This window comes from Cupressus sempervirens, chromosome 6 (genome assembly GCF_028749045.1).
Source record: "Cupressus sempervirens isolate cs-2001-9-10 chromosome 6, ASM2874904v1, whole genome shotgun sequence".
NCBI classification, from domain to species: domain Eukaryota; kingdom Viridiplantae; phylum Streptophyta; class Pinopsida; order Cupressales; family Cupressaceae; genus Cupressus; species Cupressus sempervirens.
This window is the reverse complement of record NC_143123.1, coordinates 513,769,903-513,797,471: the sequence shown is the minus strand read 5'-3', so window position 1 is coordinate 513,797,471 and position 27,569 is coordinate 513,769,903. Positions and strand designations below refer to the sequence as shown.

The 27,569-nt window shown below is 40.7% G+C and overlaps 1 protein-coding gene across 1 annotated transcript in view; it reads right to left on the bottom strand.

Moving 5' to 3' along the window:
• The window catches only part of INDH (INDH1(iron-sulfur protein required for NADH dehydrogenase)), a 191,561-nt gene that overhangs the window by 116,236 nt on the left and 47,756 nt on the right, over positions 1-27,569 (bottom strand). The window lies entirely within an intron of this gene.

The window sequence follows — 27,569 nt, the reverse complement described above, 5'->3', positions numbered from 1 at the left end:
CAGGGACAAAATTGCCACCAAGTACTAGTTACCACCCGCAGACAGACGAACAAACGAAGATTGTGAACAAATGGCTCGAAGGTTACCTTCGGAACTACGTTTCGACACAACGACGAGCATGGGTCAAATGGATACACCTAGGGGAATCCTGCTAAGATACCACGTACCACATGTCCATCGAAATGGCACCATTCAAAGCTCTGTACGGGTACGAACCCCTTTCCTTCATCGACACAGTTTGGGCGACGACTGCGCACCAAGGGCGAACGACTGGCTTCAGGAGGGACAGTACATACTGAGATGCTTGAAAGAAAACCTACAGCGGGCACAAAATCAACAGAAGATGTACGCCAACAGACACAGAATGGAGAGGATTCGAAGTAGGGGATTTGCTCTATCTCCAGCTCCAACCATATCGATAATCCTCATTGAAGGAAAAGGGAAAAGAAAATTGAAGCCACAATTTTATGGCCCCTATTGTGTAGTTCGTCGCGTTGATGAGGTTGTCTACGAACTAGAACTTCCAGAGGGAAGCCGTATCCATAACATCTTCTATGTTTCATGCCTGAAGAAGGCCATAGGGCAAAACGTCATGTTGTGAGGTTTTCACACCATCGCCCCAAAATTTTTAGAGACCCCCTTTTTTCTAATCGCCTTGGCAAATTTTTGGATTGTCCAACAATTTTGAGTTTTGAAAAATTTCACGCCTTGGCACCTTCAGGACAGATATGGGGAGGCTTAGCTTATTTTCACCTGGTTTTCTTAACTTGATTTTCCAGAGCTATCAATTTTATCCCTAGGCCAAATAATTTTCTAAGTTAACTTCAACTTGGCAGGATAAAGTTGTGAATTTTGTACTTAGGCGTTTTCTTTTGAAAATTTGGTCTTAACTCTGTAAATTTGGATAATTCTCAAAAGAGAAATTTTAATTAGACTTAAGTTTTTGGAAAATCTCAAATTTTTCTTTGGTCAAATTTTTTGAATTTTGTTGAAATGAGGAAAAATACAAAAAATCGATTTTTGGTTCTAAATGCAATTCTAATTTTTTTATTTTTAGCTTGGCAAAATCGATTTGGTAGAAAATTGCAAAAAATTGACTTTAATTGGATTAATTTGCCTTGTATTAATTACTAAATCCTCATTAAATGGAAATATTTAACACCCTCAAGGCACCATTTAATTTCGTTTTGCAATTGGAGCTAATTGGTAAATTTAAAAGTGCAATTTTCTTTTTGGCAAAATTAATTTTTTTTAAGCTAAGTATTTAATTGTGGGCCTTAACTTGAATTTAATTTTTGTTTTTTGTTTTCTCCTAGACCATGTAGGCCAGCTTTATGGAGAAAGAAAATTGGCTATAAAGGGAGTCTCCTCCCCATTTCATTTTCACAAATCATTTCTTCTTCTCCATGTGGGCGAATTTTGTGGAGGAGCAGATTTTTTCTAGACTTGGGCAAAATTTGTGGGAGCCGAATTTTGTGGAAGGCGAAATTTGTGGGGGCCGAATTTTGTGGGAGCCGAAATTTGTGGAAGATAAAATTCTTTTTTTTTTCAAAAGGCTGCGATTTTTGCCCTAGGTTGGGTAATTTTATTTGGAGGTGAATTGCATGGTAAATTCCTGATTTGCAAAGGGATTTGAACTTCTTGAAAGTCATATCCTAGGTTCCGAAAAGTCGCTGTAAGTTTATCGGTTAAGGTGAATTTTCATCATCTAGAATAGAAGGAGTGCTTAAGCTGAGATATCCATTTTTCGTTCTAGGCTAAGGATTGCTCCGCTTGGTTCTTGTTTCCTTTTGGTCCACCACTCTACCATCCCGTAACAGGGCGACGAGTATGGAGGATGATAGTGCAAGTAAGAATCCCAAGCGAGCAAACACTAAGAAAGACAAAGAGGATATGACGCCCAATACTTCCTTCTTCTCGAAAATGAAGTGAATAACCAACACCAATATCTGTATAGTGGACATGATACGAATGAGGGACAGACTGAAGGAAGGACAATCCCCCTTGGCTATAGGTAGAGGTAATTTCAAATCATTTAGAGTTGCGAGGAGTGCTTAAGCTGAGATATCCATCTTTTGTTCTAGGCTAAGGATTGCTCTGCTTGGTTCTTCTTGCCTTTTGGTCCACCACTCTACCATCCCGTAATAGGGCGACGAGCATGGAGGATGATAGTGCAAGTAAGAATCCCAAGTGGGCGAACACTAAGAAAGACAAAGAGGATATGATGCCCAAAACTCCCTTCTTCTCGAAAATGAGGCGAATAACCAATACCAATGGTGGTACAATAAAAGAATATACAAAAGGCAGTTGCACATCACAGCCTAGGCATCGACACTTCCACTATGACCATGATGAGCAACAACGGCGTAGCCCTTGATTTTGAAGATATCAAAGAAGAGGATGTCGATGAGACAAATTTTGGATCGAGGTTGGATGAGTTAGGCAAGGTTGCTATCAAGAAAAAGCATTCGAGCACCCTTCCCTCTCTCAGCGCTTTTATTGGATTTGCAAAAGAATATGAGAAGAATCATGAAAAAAAAAATACTACAAGCAGCAAACAGCGTGGCAAAGACAGCGGAACTTAAGGCGAAGCACACACACCTTGTCCTCCTACGGAAGAAGCTAACGAAAGGCTAGCTAAGTTCATTTCCTTAGTTAAGAAAATGAAAGAAAAGGGAAGATTTATATTAGAAGATCATTTGATGTAAGCCCAAGTGGCAAATTTCCCCTTTCTTTTAGAATAGGACAAGTGTCTATTTTTGATTGGCCACCATTTTGGTGCCTTCTCATTGGTTGCCACTTTTTGCACTTTTTTCATTGGTCCATTGATGAGGTGGCAGCTTCTCATTGGCCGATGGGGTGGCAACCCTAATTAGGGTTTTGAGGATCCAATCTGAATCGTTGATCTTGTTTTAATCTCCACTGTCCATTGTATTTCTGGCCTCTATAAAAGGCCATTTGCTTTCATTTGTAAAAGGGGTCGGAGAAATTGTTGCGAAGATAATACCAAAATGCTCTCTTTTTCATTGTTGCGATTGGCATGTTGATCAAGAACATTGGGTGTTATTGCATGTTTTCTACTTCCACTTAGTTAGATTTCCTTTCAAATTGTTAAAGTTTGTTTAATTTCAAGTTGTTTAAGCAAGAGTAGAGTAGATGGATAGTTGTATGGTAGCATTGGTAAATGTTTGATAGGGATCAATACTAGGCCACTAGCATCCTAGCGGCTGGTTGGGAAGCTTTGTGTGGTAAACTAGTTTATTTTTCCTTAGAATCATTGCACCTGTGGAAGTGAGGCCACTGGTCAGCTCTCATTAGGTTCGATCCCCGTCCATTTGCTAACCTTCCATTCATAGGAGTAGGAGTAGAATAGTAAGTAGCTGGGTAGTCGAAGCTTAGAGAAGCAAGTTAGAGTAGATCAAGTGATAGAACTCATCCATTCACCTTCCACAACCATCGCTTTCCCATTAACATCATCATCAGCAGACACAGCCTCCATCATCGCGACCATCAACATTATCTGCCTCCGCACATTTCACAAACCGAGTCGTCATCTCCATCATTCCACCAAAGTTCAAGTCATCCTCGAATGAATAGCATAACGTCGCCTACGTGATTACTAGCAAATCACATCGATAAAACTAAGCGAGTATCCAACGGTGTAAGGAACATTGGAGCTATTGCTTATGTCTTCATGAGTAATAACTTTTCAAGAGAGGAGTTGAATGTTTGATATCCTGTATCAAATATTCAAATCCTAATATGTTATGTAAGTGATACAAAACTCGCATCAACACAACACAGTTGCCACAAATCTTCCACCACTCAACAAAGAAGGAAAGCTCATATTGAAACCAGCCGAGATCATCGAAGTACGTGAGAAGGCTGTGAAACCGAATGGTGAAGGAATATCTGGTGCATTGGAAACACTTGCCATTGGACGACCCGATGTGGGAGGGCGAGCACATTCTCTAGCACCCGACATTCCATTTGCTTGGGGACAAGCAAAATTTGGGATGGGAGGACCGTAATGTTTCCGTTATAAAATGAATCATTTTATCAAACCATTGTAACGGAACCATTGATTTAATGTATCTCGGACCCATTTTTATTTTGTTTCCATAGTTGTGTTGTCGTCGGCTATCTTTGTACACCCTCGAAAGGTTGTCCCCAACGGGTATTTAAGCACGGCATGTAGATTGTCTTTAGGTATGCTTTTTGGGTTATTTCTTTATCTACGAATTCCTGTTGGAGTTCTGGATTGTTCGCCATTTTTGAAGTGAAAGATATTCCCTATTTGGCTTGTGCAGGTTCGGTGGGCTTCAACCCTCACCCTATTCCGTTGTTGCATGCAATACTTCGCTCGGATCTGGCAAATTCGGTAATTATTATTTGCATTCAAGTCTTTATTATGGTGTGGAATTTATCAAGATCTATTGTGTTTTGTGTATTAAGAAGATTGTATTCCGTATTGGGCTCGGAAATATCTAACCGTGTAGCCTCCCGTCATTTCCTATACTACTCATTCATCACCCGTACATCCCTTCCTACCTGTCGTACGACCCATTTACCTCCAGTGTTCAGCTAATCTGGTCATTCCTACATACCGTACGGTCTCCCAGCTACTGTACGGCCTTCCTTTTGTGACAAAACCCCTATAGAAAGCTAATAGCTAGGCCTTCCCTATAGCACATGGTAAATTGGATTCAAACATTCTTCAACCATACACTCCTGTTACTAAGGATCAGAGGACATCGGAACATTACATCATCAAACGATTTCTTTTTCTTTTTCTTCATTGTTTACTTTCACTGTCTAAGTCCATCGCCATGTTGTACACATAAACATACGATGGTGGTGGTACGACCTTCATCTTTCTCCCGAGGGAGGATTTTAATGCTTCAATAAACAAACATTTTTTCAGCCCATCTGCTAGTAGGCTCTCCATCTTTCCTACCGATTCCTTGGGTTTTCTTCATATTATATGGGCATTCATTCGTGAAATGACCCATTATCTAAGAAATGTCATAGAACAATTTCTTCAGGAATGTGCCCTTGGTGTGGCCTTCCTCCTTGCATTTCATACACCATAGGTCGTCGTCCTCGTTTCGACCGATATTGCCCTTCATGATTTTAAACTCTCTCATCATGCATAGCATGTCCTTCTATAGGGATTGGATTTCCTTATTCGAATCATTGTCACTACTCTCACCCGAGGAATTGTTACCATCATTTGACAATTTGTTTTTCTATTTCTTCACTGTTTTACCTTCACTCTATAAGTCCACCATGTTGTATGTGTCAACATACGATGGTGGTGGTACAACATTCATCTTTCTTTTGAGGGAGGGTTTAAATCCTTCAATAAACCAATGCTTTTTCAGACCATCTGTTTGCAGGCTCTCCATCTTTCCTACCAACTCCTTCGGCCGTTGGTCGTTCCCTTGAACAGTTTCTTCCTTCACTTGTTTGGCATTGTTGATTTTGGCAACAATCTCATCATCACTCATGAGCAACTGTATTTCAGTCTAGTATTCTTTTTTAAGGGTTGTCAGTGTAGAGATTTTTGTTTGATCAATGTCAAAGTAGCAGTCGACGGCCACTCTGTGCAACGTCACTAGAAACTATTGTCCACTCATCGTGATCTATTACTCCATTGGTCGTCCACATTGTTTTGCATGCTTTACAGTGTCGTACAAGATCCCCTTTTCCCATTGCCTATAAACTTAGGTAACTTCTTCTGTGTCATTATAATTGTTATGGTTACTGATTGTGTTGTTATCCCCAAGCTTGGTGTCCCAAAACTAGAAGCATTCGAGCCTCATAGACTTCTTTGATTCTTGTGCCCTTGTGTCCTAACACTCATGGCTACACCAATATCCCTCATACCTCTATCCTTAGCCTCTTCTACCTCTTTCCTTTGGGTTTCCCTCACTTCTATTCGCAGGGTTACAGTTAAGTTCCCAAACCAACTTCTTGTTTCCTTCATAAAATTTTCCTCTTTCTTCACCCGATGGTGTTACTCACCGTCAAACTCTTCACAATGGTCCTCTCCATCAAACTCCTCTCGTTATTTGCCAATGGCCTCATCTTCACCAACCACCTCTTCTGGTAACCCCTCTGTGAGTCTCCTCAACCTTTGCCTCCTTTCAACCTATTGTTGTAGCAATAATGCCTTATGGCGAGCTTCCCACTCGTATATGTATACTCTTCTATTTCTATCTTTATTTAACTAGTTTGGCATAAATTCGTTCTTTGTGTATGCAAACGAAACCAACACTGATATAGTCAAATAATCAAGTACACTTTATTAATTCATTATTTGTGTACAATGCATGTCATCACACAAATGTGACCGTAACAATCTATATTCTCTTTTATTCATTTTGAACTCTAAGAGTTTAGTTCATGTTTCCCTTTCGACGGGTTTCATCCCTTCAGTGATGGTAATCTTGAAAGATTTGTTGCCTCTGATTCTCCCGATTGACATCCTCCTGACGAATTTGAAGGGCAAGCAACAAATGAGGGAGATAGCACATCAACCGATCTACAGTCGAACTCACTCTAAGGGCACTCCACAAGGCACTTTTCAATACTTCTCCTGCGGCTTCCGTCCTAATGTGAGTTTCGAAGGATGCCTAGAGTAGTGCAACGAAATTTGATGCCAACACCCATTCGCCTTCAAATAGTTCCATGTTGTCCTCTTCTTGCTCCTAGCAGCTACCTGTACTGTACTTTACTGGTTGCCCCATTGTTTTTCCTTCTCCACCCACTCTATCATTTCCCAAGGTCATAGAGGCTAAGGCGCCAAATGCTTACCACCTATGGGAAAGGGAGTTAATGCATTTATTGATAGAAGAATTATAACAAATACAAGTAAGTGCAATGTGATATCAGAGAACTACCATTTCTTCCATTAATGCCAACCAAGTTTACATCTGATTATGGTTTCCATAGAGTGACAATGACAATTACTGACAATGATACCAATGATGATCTCTTTCATCTGAGAGAGTGTACATATAACCCTCAAGGGGGTGCGACGTAAACTATCGCGACTATAACTACCTACCCTCGATCATAGTAACGAATGATGACATAGTAACATTTTAGATGACAACATATCATTATACCAAACAACAAGGTATTCAAAATGTTGAGAATGAAGGAGATTTGGTCATAGTGAGAAATGTCTTAAGAACAAAATCAACTCCGAATTGGAAGTTGAATGGTTTGCTCGGAAGATCATTAGACTTATTAAAAGATATTGAAGCAAATACCGATCAACCACATATATTGGGAGGCTAATATGGAAACCGATCAAATGGCAAATATTAGAGCTAATTGCATTAAGTTTGGGGAAATTGGGCTAGTAGAAAAAGGATAAAATAATATATAAATTTGTGTAAAAAGAAATTAGACAAAGCAGTAAATGATATCTTATAAAGTGTTTGGACTAAGTATGGACCGAACAATATAATATAAGACCAGAGCATAAAATAAACTAAAATATAAGAAAATCTACGTGGTAGTTGATGTCAACATTACCTCAGAGACTACTAGGCGATGTAGAATGAACTTAAGTAATTGAATATTGGTAAAGAAAGAAGGAAGAATCATCATAATAACGTATGACCACTTGCTCGAAATGAAATGTCTAACAATGTGATGACACCTCACATAAGCGCATCATCTGGATCAATGACAAGAATATTAAAGGCATGATTGGGAAATACAGTTTAATCACTCCAAACTTAAAAATCACCATATTTGATTTTTTTTTACCAAGAAAAGTTGGCACAATTAATCATAATTTATATTGCTAAGCTTATCGGTATGGAATAGAGAACATGCTAGAAAGCACATTAATTAGCTCATTCCTCAAGACAAAGGGACGATTTGTGAGTTTTTAATATGAAGAGAACTGAATTGAGCAACATAAGGCAGAAGGGTGAATGGTATTAAAGCAGAGGTGGCTAGTATCCTCAAGGAGCTGGCCTAACGTTTGGCTGCTGCTGATGGTTTGTTTCTCTTGTTCTCTTCATCTATGTGCTGTCATTGTGCAGTGTGTCTAGTTGTTTAAGTTTTTAAATATATCTTCTATATTGCTGGCTTTTTGCTGGTTTTTGGCTTTTTTGATGATGGATTTAGATCACTGGCAGCATAATTTTGTTGTTGGGCTTAATGCTTTATCTGATTAATTTGTGGATGTAAAGGGTTTCAAGGGCCCTTCAAAACCTGTTTTTCCCTTAATCAAAAACATAAGGTATATCAAAGTTTTCTGGCTATCACCTTGCTAGCTTCTGAGTCAGTTTCATAGATTCTCCTATCAGTTCGGTATCTAGCAAGAGACAAATGGCCTTTATTGATGAAGTGAAAAAGAAATGACTAAAGCCGGTAATGAATTACTCTAACAACCTGATAGTCTGAGCAGTACAAGGAATCTCAAAGGTGATTCATCTTCACAACTCGTAGGCATAGAATAGATGCAGATATTCTAACAGTTTTCATAGTGACAGCATTATACATGGATGAACCTAAAGATTCTGTTAGAATGTTATGCTGAAAATTTTTCAAAGCAGAGATATTGGAGGGATAGAAAAGATAATGGATAACTCAAATGAAGAATTGACAATTACATACCCTAATGATTATTTTGTGATAAGTAGGGATGGAAAACCAGTGCCCAAAATGCCAGCATTAGCCATTGAAGTTCCAGACTACTCTGAAGCAGGAAAGGCCATCATCAAGCAAAACCTGGGGTTACTGAAGAAACTATTGAGACTGAAACTGAACAAAGGAAGGAGTTGGATGCACGAATACATGAGGAAAGATGGCATGGCTACCAGCAATGAGGAGAGACCGGAACTCAAGACCAAAGGTCTGCAAAATTTGGAAGAGGTTGACTTCCCACAGCCAAGCAACAAGGGTGTTGAAGGGGAAACATGTGTTTCTTCCAAGTTACAAAGGCAAGGCCCTAGCCATGCACTGAAAGCTCTGTCATCATGACTAGGAAAGATATGTATGAAGCTATTTCAGTTAATAGAATAGGCAATAGGAAGAGCCATATTGTATAAAGAATACCAGATGCTTTTTGGATTCCCATGTTATTTTATAATGGACGAAGAATTAGCATCTTATATAGAAGATTAGGTTAATATATATATGCATGTAATGGGTCTACATTCAAGAAAAAAGAGGCAATTTTATCAACTCTACCTCTTCTATATAGGGCAGTGACAGTGAAGGAGGGCGATTTTCAGAATTCTGCCCATTTGGACATTACTGTTGGAAGATTGTGAGCTATACCCAATCTGTCTACAATATCATACGTGTATTTTATTTTAAATCAATATAAACTACACAGCTTCAGCCTTTCATCAATCAAAAAAAAACTATGATGAGAAGAACAATAGACTAAAATTTTATTTTAAATTGGTCAAGAATGTTAGAAGCTAAAAAAGGAGTTAGTGACCATCCCCTGTTCTGTATATATAAAATTGGATGAAGATCTGTAAAACCCCTACTCCTTGACCAAATTTTTTAATGTCCCCTCTCTGAAATAAGATTTAATAATAAATTATAAACAAAAGGTGGTTAAAAGTATTTCGAATGCTGTGACTTCAGGAATCTATTATATTACAGGAAGATAAACATACTTCTAGCAGGTGTTTGATATTATTACTTGACATAACAATACTAGAAAGGATTAATGGGTAGAATCGGCAAACATCATTTACAGAACCGAATTTGAATTGGATGCCTACTTGTTATGGTATCGATGCAAATATTATCTCCATGCAGAAAGTGTTCAAAGGCCCCAATGGTAGATAAAGGCAGCAATTTTAATATTAATTATTATGATTTCAAATGACAACAATTAGTAATTGTCACACAGCAAGTTACTTAAATACTTATTACTAATCAATTGATTCGTTAATCAGAAGCATAGTCATCAGATAGAGCAAGATGGCAATGGAGAATCCTGTTGGCAGCGCTTCACACATATTGAACAGTAAAAGGATGTGACCAGTATTGAGGAGAGTTATCACCAACCGACTAAAGACTAAGGGCTGTAATAAACCTTACCAAAGGCAGTAATTATAAGTGGTGTAGCACTTATAATAGGTTAGGTCAGCAATCGCCATTAGCCATGAAAGGGTACAATTAGGAAGAAGGAAGGCCATTATGAATAGGCATAAGACATGTCTAATAAACATAACCTAATATCCACTTGAGAGATAGAAGACAGCAGTCAAATCTGACTCTAGAAAGAAGGGGAGAGAATCAGATTATAGGTGGCGTCTGGCATTCATTGTAGGATTGGAGACTATTAAATATACTTACTTAGTATTCATTACAAAGAAAAATCATGGAAGAATCAATATCTAGCATTCTATAGAAGAATGAGTTTTCTGTATTATATTGGTTATTATAAGGGAGTAATCAGAAAATATAAAATACATTTGTACTGATCACAGTGAAAGGGATCAGGAAGAAATCAGAAAATATATTATATCTGAGGGAAAGTTCAGAATTTTCATAATTGTATTCTACAAATGGGAGAGTTCAAGAAGATATTGATGGCAAATATCTATGAGTTGATTACGGATTTACAGAATATTATATCTGAATTCTATTAGGGATAAGGGATCCTTATATCATCCAATGTGTGTACATCAGATAATAATAATGAAATCAGAATCCATAAGACAATAATATATACATAGCCAATTACTAAATCACTCACTAATACTGTTAAGGAGGATAGATGGTTTCTCTAGGGAGAGGTATGGTGATTCGGTCACAAAACGGGCAGGTCCCAAGATGGGTAAGAACCTTGAGGGAGCCCACATGTAGACTGATTCACACACCCTAGCACAATAATTCCACCATCCTTCTTAAGGTTATTGATTAGGAGAGAAGTTAAGAATCAAGGCTTAAGTATGTATTGTAGATCAATGATTATTCCATAATTTATACGCATAGATTGTTACAAGCATAGTTGGAAAACTCGCCAAATGCAAAAACTCGCCAAGCCCCCCAATTGTTTAATCGGAAAAAACTCGGCGATTTAAAAAAAAAACTCGGGAAAAACTCGGGAACCTAAAAAACCGCTGAAATTTAATTAAAAATACATTTATTTTGCAAAATTTAATGAGAAGATGCATCTAATAAGTTAATTAAAGACAATACAAAAGAAAGAAACGAAGTTTAGATATATATAAATGTATAATGCGTACAAAATTACATTCTCATGCAGAATGCTCATGGTAGGAAGCAAAATAGTAAATTACTAAATAGTTTCAATCTGTCAAACTAGAAGTAAATACTAAAAGTCTAAATACATCAATACAATTTGACAATGTCAATCACATCTTCCTCTTTCCACTTGCACTAGCAGGAAAGCGAGGGGGTCTAGTCCTAGAAGAAGTGCCCCGCACTGGGATAGGGCGTGAGCTGCGTGACTATGAACTCTGTGGCTATGCCCCCTCGCTCGACGTCCCTACTGACTGGCTCGGCGTCCTAGAAGAGGATGCATCTCCTCCTAATGGTAATGCATGATCCTCGCCTGAATCATCATCATCCTCGTCCTCATCCTCAATGTCATCCATAGTGAACTGAAAATCAGCGTTAGCCTCCCCCTCCATGGCCTGCCTCTCCAAATCAGCGATCTCATCTGGTGTAAACAATGGACTTGGCTCCTGTGCTGTCCAATCAGAATAAGGATCTATCTCATCTAGATCAAGCGGACCAGGTAGTTCTAAGAATGTGCATTTTTTATGCGCAACTTAAGATTATAGTGCACATAAACAAGGTCATTAAGCCATTTTTTAGTCAATCTGTTTCTTTTCTTTGTATGGATGGACTCAAATAAGCTCCAATTGCGCTCACAATGGGATGAGCTACAAGGTTGGGATAGGACTCTGAGAGCAAATTTCCTTAAATTGGGGGTATTGCCACCCCAACTTGCCCACCAAGCATTTGCAAAACAAAATTGAAAAAGTTATAAAGCAATAAAAAAAAAATCAGAAGCACAACTTATCAATTAGCAAAAATTTTTAAGTTTGACACTTTACCTGGTGCTTGAGTAGATCTTGCTCTATTTGCTAGCATAGAAGAGAACAAAGGACCCCTTGATTCCACATAGATTTGTTGTTCGGTCACAATAAGGTCTCTCTCCTCTTCACTTGATATCATTCTCTCAATGCATTTAGAGAGACCTTCCATGACCTCTCCATTAGGATCTGAGTAGGAATCATCAGCCCTAAAACAAATAGAAAATGATATCAAGTCTTACTACACAACCTTAAAAAGTAAAGTAAAATAAAGACTTATTAAAATCCCAACTTCAAGGACAATCAATTATCATAGTACCTGAATTTTGGATTGAGGAAGTAGCCTGCTGCATGAATAGGTTGGTGGAGCATATTGTTCCACCTCCTATCAATTATTTCCTAAATGGGGTCAAATTTGAGACTATCCCCGTGATAGTAACTTCTAACAGCCTCTTTCGCCCTATCCATGGCCTCATAAAGACCTCCCATTGGGGATTGTTGCCCATCACATGTGCACAAGACTAGAACTAGGGGCAGAGACATCTACATTTGAAATTTGAAAAATACAAATTAGTTAATAACATAGTAAGTTATGAATTGATAATGAAACTTGAATACACTAAAAATATAATGAAGTTACCTCCACAATCTCCTTAGCCTTTGCAAAAAAGCTATCATCAAACACTATTCGTGCCACAGCCTCTCCTTCGGGCTTCTTTGCGTAAGGTGAAGCAACCCAATCAGCACACACAAACATTTGCTTCAAAGCCAATATGTGGTCAAGAATACTTTGCAACGTCAAGAAGACCGTTGCAAACCTTGTCATAGCAGGTCTCATCAAATCTTTGCCTTTAGTGGCTTTTCTCATCAAACTGAGAACCCATGGGTGATTATAGATATATTTCGTAACTCGCCTAGCATCTTCCACAATTGGACTCACCCAATCAAGTTTTCCTATGTCCTCCAAAAGAAGGTCAAGGACGTGTGCTGCACAAGGTGACCAAAAAAGTGTGGGATACCTCTCTTGGAGGATTCTACCTAAAAGATTAGCAAAAAATCAATAATCAATAGCAAACTTTCCATATTTAGTATTTACAAATTACATCAAATCTAAATTGAATAATACCATTATCCATAGCATTACATTCATGATTCATATTGATTCAAATATAAAAAATTAAATCTACCTGCTGCCACATATGCTGCTGCATTATCTGTGATTATTTGCACCACATTCTCTATTCCCACCTCCATGACAACATTCTCTAACATTAAAGCCAATGTGGCTGCATTTTTCACTTTGTTGGAGGCATCGACAGATTTCCAAAACACCACATCATCTTTGCAAGCAATCAAGAAGTTAATAATGGTTCTACTTCTTCCATCTATCCATCCATCAGATAAAATGGTGCAGCCATACTTCTTCCACTCTTTCTTTTGGTCTTCTATCAACAATGTTGCCCTACCAACCGCTTTGTCAAGCAACCTACAAAATTTAAGTGTAATATTAAATAAAGTGTAAGTGTTAGTAAAAAATTAGGAAATAAGTTATAACAATTAAAATTTAAAATATAACAATGAACTAAAGTGAATCACAATTATTTACAATTACTAAATAGTAAAATACTAACCTTCCAATCATATCCTTGCGATTAGGCGGCTTGTACCCTTTGCCTGATATTGTCATTGCATTCACCATATTGACCCAATAGGGACTATCAGCAGCATTCATTGAGATATTGTTGAAAAATCAAAAATCAGCTGCTGCAATATCAGTTTGCTCATGGACCTCCTTAAACCATGCAGTGCCCTCTAATGATGGTTGTGCTCTAGGTGTGTTCCTGGGTACAAAACCCTGATGGGGATCCGGATGGTGATGATGAAGAAGTAGGAGATGTAGAAGAAGTGGAACCGGTAAATGAGAAATTTTGTTTGCGGATCCGTGGGCCACGAAGAGATCCTAGTATGTTCTCAAGTGCTTCTTCTTCCTCTTGCATATGAAAAGGAGCTCCTTCTGATTCAGCTATGGCTGCCCTCATAGCTAATTTTGCCCTCTCCCTATTCAATTTTTTCTCTTCAACAGCTGCAAGTAGGGCATAGATGAATCTTTTTTCTTCATCAGTTACCTTGAGACAAGGATTTGAGTCATGTTTCTTTATGCCTGCAAGGTGGTACTTGAGGCGGTTTATGCCTCCAAAAATAATTCTCTCACAGGGAATGCATAACACCTTCCCAATATCATTTGGATTTGGAGCTTCATAGGCATACCGCCATGCCTTATCTCTTGCATTTTTAGGCCGAGTGCCTATATATCCAGATGGGCATGGTGTTTGTGGCCACTCTTCTTGGTTTGTCTTTTTTTTAATGGTTGACCACTGCCCTACACATAAATATATAGAAAAATGAATAAACAAAGTTAGAACTTAGAAGCTAGGGTTTCAAATGATTCAAAGTTTCAAACTTCAAACTTCAACCATATCCTTAGCAAACAACAAACTTCAACCATATCCTTAGAAGCTAGGGTTTCAAATCAAAATGATTCAAAATGATTTTAAATGATTTGAAAACATTTACAAACAAGTTAACAACAACAAAAACAAAAGAACATTTGTTATAAAACTATAAAAAGTTTTCAAACTATGATAAGATGAACATACCTGGAAAGAAATTTGTCTTCTAAAATTGGTTAGAATCCTCTACAATCCACTCAAATCCGCCTTGAATCACTTGCAATCAGCCAAGAATGCCTCCAAACCTTCTTCTCTTCACTCCTCAAGGCTCTAAACAATCCAAATACAAGAAAAAATGAGAAAAAAACACATTCACTGCTGCTTTAATCCGTCATAGGCCGCGGGTGAAAATCTCACCAGAAAATCGCGAGTTTTTATTAAAAACTCGCCGAGTTTTTCTCGATTACTCGCCGAGTATTCGGCGAGTTTTTACCAGTCCGCCGAGTTTTTGAATCGGCGAGTTAACTGGTGAAAAACTCACCGAGCTAGGAAACTCGGCGAGTTTTAAAAACTCGCCGAGTACTCGGCGAGTTTTCCAACTATGGTTACAAGATTCAAGAATTGGCAGATTAACAAATTTCCAAATAATTGATTGATTAACAGACGAACAAATGTGTTCTTTATAAAGAATTACAAGGAACGTAGACTGAAGACGAAACTAGAAACAAAACTGAAGACAGGATAGGAAACATTCCTATCTAGACTGAAAGAGACAGGATAGGAAACATTCCTATCTAGACTGAAAGACAGACTACAGACAAGTAGTTGACTATTATAGAAAATATTTAACTAAGGAGATAATATCTTGATACCCTCCCTTAATGGTCAATGTACGGATATCGGAACATTCTGGGATAACTGAGACCCTCCCTGGATCTATAGAATGCTGAAACCAAGAAGCTTTGCCAGAAGAGTGCTATGACTCAAAACAGATTACAATTACAAAACTTTGTTTTGTGGAAAAAATGGTAAAACCCAGAATCTCACACAACCTTACATATTACAAACAACATGAAATGATTTTTAAAGAGAAAATCAACAAACCCATAAAAAACAGAAACAGATTCAAAAGGCAAAAAATGCAACTTCGCCTTGATCAGGAAGCTCGACAACTTGTGCTGTTGACTGGGAAGCATTTTACCTTGCTTGGGCAACCAAACATTTCCGACAATCGAACTTCATATGGCCAAACTTGTGACAGTAATTACACTGTACATTTTGTTTCGTAGAGCCATCTAGGGACTGAGCAGAAGGTTGATGCTGGAAAGGCTGAGAAGATTGATGGTTGTCGATGTTCTATTGAAAGGATTTTGTAGCAAATGCTTGCTCTGAGGAGGCTATAGAAGCATTGCTGCCAAACTATTGTTTCCAACGATCCTGCTGCAGAAGTTTGGTGCATAATTCTGGAAACTTCAAATCAACATTAGTTGACGTAATGTTGAGTGTCGTCACTAGAAATTGTGCATCGGCCGACGGGTCCCTTCGATAAAAGTCTTGTTATGTAGCCGACAAGTAAACAGTTTGTAGCGGTCATAATGTATCTGGCCGACGGACTCCTTCGGGAAAGTTCTTCGAAAGGTATTTATAACCCCTTCGGGAAGCATTGTAAGGAGGATATCTTACCTTAAAAGCATAATGTACTGTTCTGGCATATGCGAATAATAAAGACAAGTGTTCTGCTGTTCAAGTTCGTGTTCATTATCTGTGTGCAATTCTTAATTAACCTATGCGATAAACATTTGGCGCTGTTGCCCGATGGACCTGGTATGCAAGCAGGCGAATATGAATTAAATGCCGAATCAGTTGAACAAAGATAAGAATAAGCTAAAGGAAAAAGATGACATACACGTTGCGCAGGAAAATTTAATTTTGGCTCAGCAGACAGAGCGCCGAAGGAGATTCCAGAAGATTGCCGACGGGAACAGGAGTGCCGAACGATTGTTGAAGGAGACTCGACAACAGCTTGAGTTGGTGGAAGAAGCGAGGGAGGAGTTTCTAAACCTGCATACGCCACAGGAAGAGAATCCTGACGGAAGGAGATCGACTCGCACGGCTCGGAGTGTCGAAGGAGCATGAGCGTGGAGTGACCTCTTCGTCCGAGATATACTTCCGAAACGGACAGCTTCGGTTGACGAACCCCCTTCTTCACCAAACACCGTAGGAGTCGAACACAGCGCGGGTGTTGAAAACAGCACGGAAGCCGAAAACAGCGCGAGTGTAGAAAACAGCGCGGGTGTGCAGAACAGCGCAGGTGTCCACAACAATGCCAGTGTTGGAAACAACGCAGGTGTGCAGAACAGCGCGGGTGTTCAAAACAGCACGGGAGCTCAGAACAGCACAAGTACACAGCAAAACCCTTGACATACAGTGATAATGGCAGGTCCGAAAGAAAAATTGCCTAAATTTGATGGTGATGAAGCAGCTGATCCCATTCAACATTGTAAAACATGTGAAACGATCTGGAGGGCAAATGCCATAACAGATACAAACGAATGGATCCGACAATTTCCTGCTACCCTACGGGGTGTTGCGATTGATTGGTTTACTAATGCTGATCCACAGATATTAAATAGTTGGGATAATATTAAGGAGTTCATCGCGGAATTTCAACTTTTGCGTGATGATAATGAAATTGTAGCCGAGATATTCAATACCAAGCAAAAGAAGAATGAAACAATAAGGGTCTTCGCCAGGAGATTGAAGGACTTAATCAGTAAAATGGAGAATAAGCCGGCAGATGGACTCCAGAAAAGATGGTTCATTGAAGGCCTTCACCCGAAGCTGCGGAAAAAGATGAAGATCGTGCCACCATCCATATACAATGAAGCATACAATCGGGCAATGAACCTCGAAAGTGACCAAAAGACAAAGAAGAAGAAGAAGACCAGCTCGTCCGATTCAGATGACGATGCATCCTCAGGAGATGATAGCAGCAATGACGAAGGAAGCAACAAGAAGGTTCGTGCCCTCCAGAAGGACATGATGCGGATGATCAAGGAATTCAAAAACATGAACAAGGAAACTAAGGGCAATGACCTATGGTGCACGGAATGTAAGAAAGAAGGCCATACGAAGGGATCCTGCCTGCAATATCAATTTTATGAAATCTGTCAGATCCTGGGACACTCGGTAAAGGAATGCCCTTTCAATTTAAAAACAAGCACACTACAGCAAGTGTTCCTGTCACAAGAGGCATCCTCGTCAGGAGGGAACAGGAACACCAGTACGGAAGGTGCCACATCAGGCGGATATAGAAACAACCGGCGCGGTCCAAACAACAGCAATAACAACAATGGTGGCAACAACAAAAATGGAGGAAGGAGTCGAATTCAGTACGATGCGAATGGTCAGCCAATTGTTCAATGCCGCGCATGCAATCTGTGGGGTCACTTCGCCCAAGAGTTCACAACGACGAACACACCGAAGTTGCTATGCCGATGGTGTGGACCTGGCGATCATGATGATACTAAGTGCCCGAAGTCCGGAGTAAACTTGATTACCTTAGGGACAGACGAGGAAGAAGTTCTGGCAATCACTCGAAAGCAGGCGAAGCTATACCCTGACCCAGCGGAAGAAAAGAAGAGACTGGAAGAAGCAAGGGCAGAGATCCAAAAAGTAACACAAGCAAAAACAACACACCTGAAGGACCCGCCAAGTACCTCAGTTCGGAACTGTGCAGAACAGAACATTGTACGGAAAATATTGCAAGCTGAAATACCCGTCAGGATAAATGATCTGTTGCTAACTATGCCTCAACTCTGTACGGCCCTCACAAATATAGTCCCGAGTGCTAAGCAACCCGTAGAGCAAGACAACGAGAAACAGGGGGGTACAAGTGCAGAAGATCCGATGTTGTTAGCTCTCTCATCTGGACGGTATCCGGCGGTTGTTGAAATGGGCATTCTCGGGACTGTGCTAACGAACACAATTGTCGACGGAGGATCCGATGTCAATGTGCTACCAGAGGATACTTGAAAAAAGTTGGGACGGCCAACATTATGGCCACCTACCTTCCAGCTCCTAACGGCCGATCAACATGAATCAAGCCATTGGGAATACTCACAACGCAACCAGTGACAATCGGAACACAACCATTCCTGTTGGACTTCGTTGTGATTCCTCTCAGGCGGAAGGGGTACGATGCTATTTTGGGTCGGGGGTGGCTGATACAAGCAAAAGCAAAGCATGATTGGAAGAAAAATACTTTATCACTCGAAAGCAAAGGCCGGAAGTATGTCATCGATCTGCACATTCAGATGGTCGAGGAAGAAGCCCTATCGTCAGATTCTGAGGGAGAAGAGGATGAAAAGGGGCAAACTATGGAACCGGATCAGGAGGGAGTTTTACGACTGGAAGGAGATGACGATTTGGATTCCGTAAATAGTCTTTACCATTGGCAGATAGAGGATTATGAATTGTTTCCAACCTGCAACGTACTGACTATAGAAGAAAACAATACCGATGCCTTTCCAAAGGAATTCACTGAAATAAAGGAAGGGGATGCGTCACTCAATGTGACCCCGGCACATCAGTTCACTAAAGGAGAACCCATCAGATACAATGAAGTCGCGTTGCAGACCATGAATTTGGGAGACGAAGCAGAACCACGGAACATACTGGTAGGAGACAATTGGGACCCAGTACTGAAGACAGCAGCATTCAAGATATTTTTAGAGTATAAGGATGTCTTTGCATGGACATACAAGGACCTGAAGGGCGTACCACCTAAATTGTGTGTGCATTGCATTCCATTGATTAAAGGAGCAATACCCGTACGGAAGAGGCCCTACAGAATAAACAAAAATTATGCGGCCCGGGTTACGAAGGAAATCAATCGGATGCTAGAAGCCGGAATTATTTTCAAGGTGCAGACCAGTGAATGGGTATCCCCGATCGTAATCTCCCTGAAGAAGGACTCCATTCAGATCCGAATATGTGTTGATTTTCGATGCCTAAATGCAGTTACCATCAAGGATCCGTTCCCAATCCCATTCATGGACACCATCCTGGAGGAGGTAGCGGGGCACGAGATCTACTCATTTATGGATGGTTTTTCCGGCTACAATCAGATCTCAATCGCAGAGGAGGATAAACTGAAGACAACATTTGTCGTAGAAGATGGGGTCTATGCCTATAATCGGATGCCGTTCGGTCTGTGCAATGCGCCTGCGACATTTCAGCGGATCATACTACACATTTTTGACAAGATGTCCATCGGAAACTTCAAGGCATTTTTGGATGATTGGTCAGTGTTCAGTGCGGAGGACAAACATCTGGCAGCCTTAGGCGAGTGTATGGAAAGATGTCGCCGTGCGCATTTGGCCCTGAACCCGAAGAAGTGCAGATTTATGGTCCCACATTGTCCGTAAGGAGGGACTGAAGACAAATCCGAACAAAGTACGGGTCATATTAGAGATGCAACCATCCACCAATGTAACAGAGGTTAAATCTTTCCTTGGGCATATAGGGTATTACAGGCGTTTCATCAAAAATTTTGCCAAGATAGCATATCCGTTGGATAGGTTAACTTCCAAGACAGAATCGTTCCGATGGGATAAGGAACAGGATGAAGCATTTGAAGGACTCAAGGTACGACTGGCTACAGCACCTATTTTGGCATACCCGGATTGGAAGGAGTTTCATGTGCATGTGGATGCATCGAACTATGCAATCGGAGCAACTCTAGCGCAGACGGGAAGCCATGGGTTGGATCATCCGATCTATTTCGCCAGTCGGTTGCTATCAAAAGCTGAACAAAATTATAGTACCACCGAACGAGAGGCATTGGGGATGGTCTATGCTGTACAAAAATTCCGACACTACTTGTTGGCCACTCCATTTGTATTCTACGTTGATCATCAGGCCCTATTGTATATGATCAACAAACCAGTCATTCAAGGAAGAATCAGCCAATGATTACTTCTATTGCAGGAGTTTACTTTCAAGATTATTGTCCGGCCAGGAAAAAAACATGTAAGCGCGGATCATTTATCATGTATCAGAACAGGAGAACCGGCAAACGGTGTAAATGATGACTTTCCTGACGCACAGTTGTTTCAAATTGCTGCACTACCAGAATGGTATACAAGCATCGGCGAATACTTGTCAACAGGACAGTTTCCAAATACAATGCCACCGAATGAAAAACGGAAGTTGGTGATACGGAGTGGAACATTCCAGCTGATTAATGGATTGTTGTATAAAATGGGACCCGATCAGATCCTGAGGCGTTGTGTCCTAAAGGAAGAAATTCCATGGGTACTCAAGGAAGCGCACGAAGGACCGGCAGGAGGACACATGGGGCCGGACACAACTGCACGAAAAATACTTCTAACAGGATTATGGTGGCCAACAGTATACAATGATGCCAGGGAATGGGTTGTTGCCTGCGATACATGTCAGCGAGCTGGAAAACCTTTGAAAAGAGATTTCATGCCTCTGAATCCTTCTCATGCTCAGGAGCTTTTTGAACGGTGGGGTCTGCACTTCATAGGACTGCTGAAGACAAGCAAAATCAGAAGGTGCCATTACATTGTTGTTGCAACGGAATATTTGACTAAATGGGTGGAAGTGCGTGCACTACCGGATAATTCAGCGGTAAGTACAGCAAAGTTTATTTATGAACAAATAATTACTAGATACGGCATTCCGTTGCAATTAACAAGTGATAGAGGCGGACATTTTGTAAATCATGTGATCCGACTACTTACCATGGAGTTCAAAATTTATCATTCGCTATCAAGTCTGTACTACCCAAGGGCAAACGGACAGGCCGAGGCTACCAACAAAATCCTGGTATCAATTATATACAAATCCTACGCAGTGGAAGGGGAGGATTGGGAGGAGAAATTACCTTCTGCTCTGTGGGCTTACCGCACGGCATACAAAGTCACAACATGACACACGCCGTTTCAACTAATGTTTGGACAAGAGGCTGTAGTACCAGCGGAATTTATGATACCAAGCTTGCGGATAGCACTAGAAAACAAGTTGGGCGACATGGAAAGCTTAAGGGAGCGGCTGTATAAACTGAACAGGTTAGAGGAGAAGCGATTATTAGCACAATGGGCAACTGAAGTAACGCAGAATAGGCGGAAGGCATGGCACGATAAGCACCTGAAGCTAAACAGGTTTCAGCCCAGACAGTGGGTATTAAAGTACGACGGCCGGAATGAGATCAAACCGAGTAAGTTCAAGGTTAAGTGGGTCGGGTCGTATCAGATTCGATAAGTAGGGGACAATGGAGCAATCAAATTATGGACTTTGGATGGACACGAAGTGCCTCAAGCGGTGAATGGGTCGAAGTTGAAGATATATCACGAGCAGAAGACTTCTACGTCAAAAAATGGCCTTCGGGAGACCCCTCCGTCACTACAGAACAACAGTGACGACGGTCGAAGGGAAAATTGACTGCTATTTTCAAAAATAAAAAATTAAATTAAATTTTAAAAAAGTACCGTACGGTTTCCATTGTTAAGGTACGAATTCCATTAGTACCGTACGCTTTTTCATTGTTAAGGTATGGATTTCATTAGTACCGTATGGTTTTTCATTGTTAAAGTACGAATTTCATTGCTACCGTACAGTTTCCATTGTCAAAGTATAGATTTCATTGCTACCGTACGGTTTCCATTGTTAAAGTACAGATTTCATTGCTACCGTACGAAATTCATTGCTAGAGTACGGATTTTATTGATACCATACGGATTTCACAGTAAAGGGCACTGTACAGTATTTAGTATATGAAACAAGGAGCACCACCGTACGGATTTCACAGTAAAGGAGGAATAACATACGGTTTTCAATGTCTGCAGGATGGTGTCCGACTTTCCGGATAAAGTGATGTGTAGTACGGTTTGCAATGTACGGCTTTCCAAATAAAGTAATGTGTAGTACGGTCTGCAAATGTGAAATACGGGTTTGAAGACACGGCTTTATAATATATAGGCCTTGTGGGGGTACCAAAGACAGAGTTGCAGATAAAATTGATGAGCCCTCTTCAACGTTGAGCTTGTACGGATCCTACAGTGCAACAGAGGAGGACAATAGCATTGATTGATCATCTTGAGTTGAAATCTCCACAAGGTTTTCTTGCTCTTTCCATGGCGGCAGGTATTTACAATTGAATGTACAACTTGTAAGTGGTAACGTACGGATTCCAAATTGTTCTCATGGCATGACCGTACGGTAACCACACCATTCCCATAACCCACCGTACGGACTTTTTTGGGGCAACCACTCTATAGACTTGTGCTCTTGCTGTTGTACGGATTTCTCAATTTCATCACCGTACGGATTTGGAAGACCGTTAAGAAAAGATAAATATAATTAATGGAGTCTGCAGGTAAACTGTAGCGGAAAAAACAATTAGCACAGTCCAAACTTGTGGAAGGCAGGAGCATGGCAGGTACAGGTAATTTGAATGAAGGCTCGAGCAGCAGCAAGGAGAAGCGTAAGACTGTAGCACCTGTAGCAGCTGAAGTCACACCACAGACTATACAATTTGAGGGATTAAATGGAATGGATTGTCGGAAATGGTGGCAAGAAACCCCTAATGACCATCCAGTCAAAGCAAGCATCAGAAGAGCACAGGTTGAATGGGCCATTCAGATGCCGATTTTTTGCATTCGAGATTATGAAGGGTATTTGAGTACCATGATTGAGACATATGGCAAAGCTTCTCGCAGGAGCACATTTTAGTATCTGGGACGGAAGTTAGTGGTATCATTCAAAGCAGCAGATTTCACACGGGTTTTTGGCATTCCAGAGCAACAGGGCAGAAAGATTCAGCCGAAGAAAATTCTAAAGGATGGGAAACTATTTTTAATCAAATTAGTATGTGGAGATTTGACTGAAGCAGAACAGGCGGCATTAGCCGAGACATCAAAGGGAAAGGGTTTAAAAAAAACCGACATTCCGGAAGGACCATGGCGATGTCTAATGGACTTGGTCAAAAGCAGGCTCACGAGATCCTCTAGGGCATCGGATATCACATTTCCACAGGTGTCCATGATGAACAGCATAATGACTGGGAAAGTGTATGATTGGGCGTCTGTGCTGGCTGAACGGATGCATGAATTCATGACTCTCCAGCACAAGACCTTCTATATGCCCCATTACGCCATTGGTCTATTCCTGGATGCTATAGCACGGTTCATTCCAACGGAGGAGATAGAGGCACAGCCTGGACCACTGGCTCCAAGAGAACCTCCTATCATGCAATGGAAGCACTTGGACACAATCTCTGGGCAGAAGGGTTCAGCAAGTCAAAAGAGGCCCCAGATGGACATGGCAGATGATACTGACAGCGGCCGACAGGAGACATCTTCTGAGCAGGATAGTGTGGAGGAAGAAGGGGAGGGCAAGGATAATGAAGCGGTTCAGATTGTCACGGCTACCCCCTTGCTATTTCCGCGTACTACAGTTCCCATGACTTCCAAGTTGTTACCCCGAGGTCTATACATGGCTCACATTCCAGGATTTGGACAGACTCGACGACCGATATTGATGATTGGAGGATCCCACCAGGCAGTCACACTAGCCGCACCATGGCAACATGGGGTACGGCCTTCTCCTGTCTGACCGGGGGCAGGATTTGCGGTCAGCTTTTCCCACCTGACCGCACCCATCAACCGAGAGACTTCTTCAGCTCCTGAAGCAATTCCGATAGCGGCACCCGTGGCGCCTGCCATAAGTCAGCCGGCAGCAGTTGTTACAGTAGCACAGTCAGCAAAAGCTTAGGCACTTCCAGTAGAGAACGTATCAGACGGAGGAGTACAGGGGTGTACGGACCCAACACGGCCCGAACAACCAGAGGTCATGGATAGAGCCAATGTTTTTCTGAGGCAGCAATTCCGACTCGTCCCTGATAGGCGTGGCCCGTCCATTCAGTCCCCCAGCTATTCCGGAGTAGCACCTGTACCAGAGCCTCAGTCTCAGGAGGAGGTAATGCCACATGCCGTGATTGCGCCGACAACATAGGAGGCGGCACCGGATGTGGGCATGGCTCCCGCTGATGAGGAGGACAATAGTGATCCCAAATGGTCATTCAAGGACTTCGCCAAGGAGGATTACGGGTCGGATGAGGACAGGTGCAGGGACTACCTCAGGACTATGAAGTCTGCATTGAAGAAGGGGCATGATGTGGCGATTCAGGCTCTCACTCGGCGAAGGGAGTGGCATTTGATTCGAGCGTATATTCGTGGGACTTGTCCTAAGCGATTTCAAACTTGTTTTGTAGATAGAGGTTGGCCGACAGTTGAGACACCAGAGATGTTGGCAGATTGGGCCACTGAGCCGGAGTTGGGACCGAGTGACACTCCGATGATGAAGTTGGCACATGAGATCGTGAGACTGTACAAAGAGGTTTACTATGCGCGGCAACGCACGGAGGCGGATAGGGCAGCAGACAGTGTTGCAGCTCAGAGATCTCTAGCAGTTGAAAAAGAGGCAAGAGAAAAGTTAGCCACTGATTTGGCCGACAAGCAAGCAGCATGGGCAGCAGAGCGAGCAAAACTATTGAAGGATATGGCAGCAGTGGTACAGGAGAAGGACGCAGCTATCCGGGATAAAGATGCAGCAGAGCATGAGTTACAGTTGGCCAAGAGGCAGGCTATGGATGTTGCGCTTCTACTGAAGGAGGCCGTAGAAGTTAATTCACAGATTCAGACAGATCTGCGCATCCGGACTGACCAGGTGTATGAGTTGCGTCGTCAACAGCACTCTTCTGGGACACCTCCTTCTTCTCTCTAGTATTTCTTTTTCTTGATTGTGGGTTGTCTCCTAATTTTGCTAGTCGTCAGGAGACGACTTTTCTTTTTGGGGGGGATGATGTCGTTGATAGAAATTGTGCATCGGCCGACGGGTCCCTTCGGTAAAAGTCTTGTTATGTAGCCGACGGGTAAACAATTTGTAGCGGGCATAATGTATCTGGCCGACGAACTCCTTCGGGAAAGTTCTTCGGAAGGTATTTATAACCCCTTCGGGAAGCATTGTAAAGAGGATATCTTACCATAAAAGCATAATGTATTGTTCTGGCATATGCGAATAATAAAGAGAAGTGTTTTGCTGTTCAAGTTCGTGTTCATTATCTGTGTGCAATTCTGAATTAACCTATGCGATAAACATTGAGTGCTTCTATGAAGCGCTCATAGGACGATGGTAGACTTTTCAGAATGATGACTACCATATCCTCTTCCTCCATTTTTTGACCAATAGCTTTGAGCTGATCGCAAGTGTCCTTAATCTTTGTCAGATGCTCTTGCAAGGACATACGTTCATCCATCATAATGGAGAACAGCTGATTCTCCAGAAAGAATGCCCGACTCTTGTTGTAACATCCGGTTTTCCAGGGTCTAAATTAACATCAATCATACTCAAAGAATATAGTTATTAATTCATTTCATAGGAAGACAGTTATATCATTCATGTTCATGTGAATAAGATTTACATTTAAAATCAATTAAACAAAATTTCTTAATTAAAAACTTGAAACACCATCAAATGAAATTACTACCGAAATTGAAAATCACATACCTCGAAAAACTGAGACTGAAAACAAACTAGGGATGCTTCTGCAACCACCCGGGTTAGTCCACAAATACACTATAACAATTTCGTATGATGACTATCATCTAAAAACCGCTATCTCAAAATTAAATGTTAATTACAATTAAATACCACTATAATTAAAATTAGGGCATCGCAAACCACTGTATCAATTAGGGCATCAATTACCTTACGTTCATTTAGGGCTTCTGATACCGCTTTACCACTTGGGGCTTCTGCTAACACAGATTCAATTTAGGGCTTCCACGACGACAGATTCAATTTAGGGCTTCCGCAACCACGGAATTCAACTAGGGCTTGCAATACCATTATATCATTTAAGATTCCAGTTGTCACCCAATCAATTAGGGCTTCAGATTTCTTTTCCTTCCGATTACTTATTTGTGACAGTTTCTCAAGATTAGATAAATACTTATATTCAATATTCATATAAATGAAAACAATTGACAAATCAATCCAGGTGTAAAATAGTGATAACAATGAATTTAACTCAATTCAATCTTACCTCTTCATAATAAAATGATAATACCTGTTTCTGATAACAATTGAATGCAAAGCTTATCTCTGTCTGACTCATGTCCGACATCTTGAGTGGGGTGAAACATTATCAGGGGCTTAACCACCCAACCTTGGACCACAACATATCCCCACACGATCTCTATCGAGAAAGGCCCTCCCTACCCGAAATTGGCAGGTAACATCTTATCATCACTGGGCATCATGATATATAACATGCCATACGACTTGGCAGCAGAAGATCATCATAATAGGAATATGCATGAGTTGTTAATTAATTTATATTAAACGATAAACATTGAATTGTCATAACTAATTACTGATTCGAATCGTGTTACTTCAGATTCCTCTGTTCACCTTGTCACCCTTTTTCTTGGCTACACAGCCAAGTGAGTTCCAGGAGTTATGAATTTTTAGAACAACCAGTTCTATCAATTTATTCATGAAGACTACATGCATCCAGCATATCACAGTCTATGATTAAAAGATTTCAAATTTAATTTAATTAAAATAATAATCATAACTGATTTCTCTTTAACTCCACCTTTACACCGTTTCATGGCAACATTGCCGATGAATTCATGATATTATTAACATTTCAGTATGATGAATAAAAGATAGTTTAGAAATAAATTTGGCAAGATCTTTAATTAATGGCTATCACTATCTTCCTTATTCATAACTGTGAAAGTTCTACCAATTAATGATCACCATGTGACATGATTATCAGACCCTAAGGATTTCATCTAAGAAGCTATGTTTAAATCTCTATCTACAAACTAAAAAGCTATATTAAAGCATCTATCAGCATAATTTATTCAGACTACATATAACATGCATCAGTGTTAACATGGAGAGATGAATATAAACTGAGCACCGATGGACATATATTAAAATAATAATGGATGTCCATTAA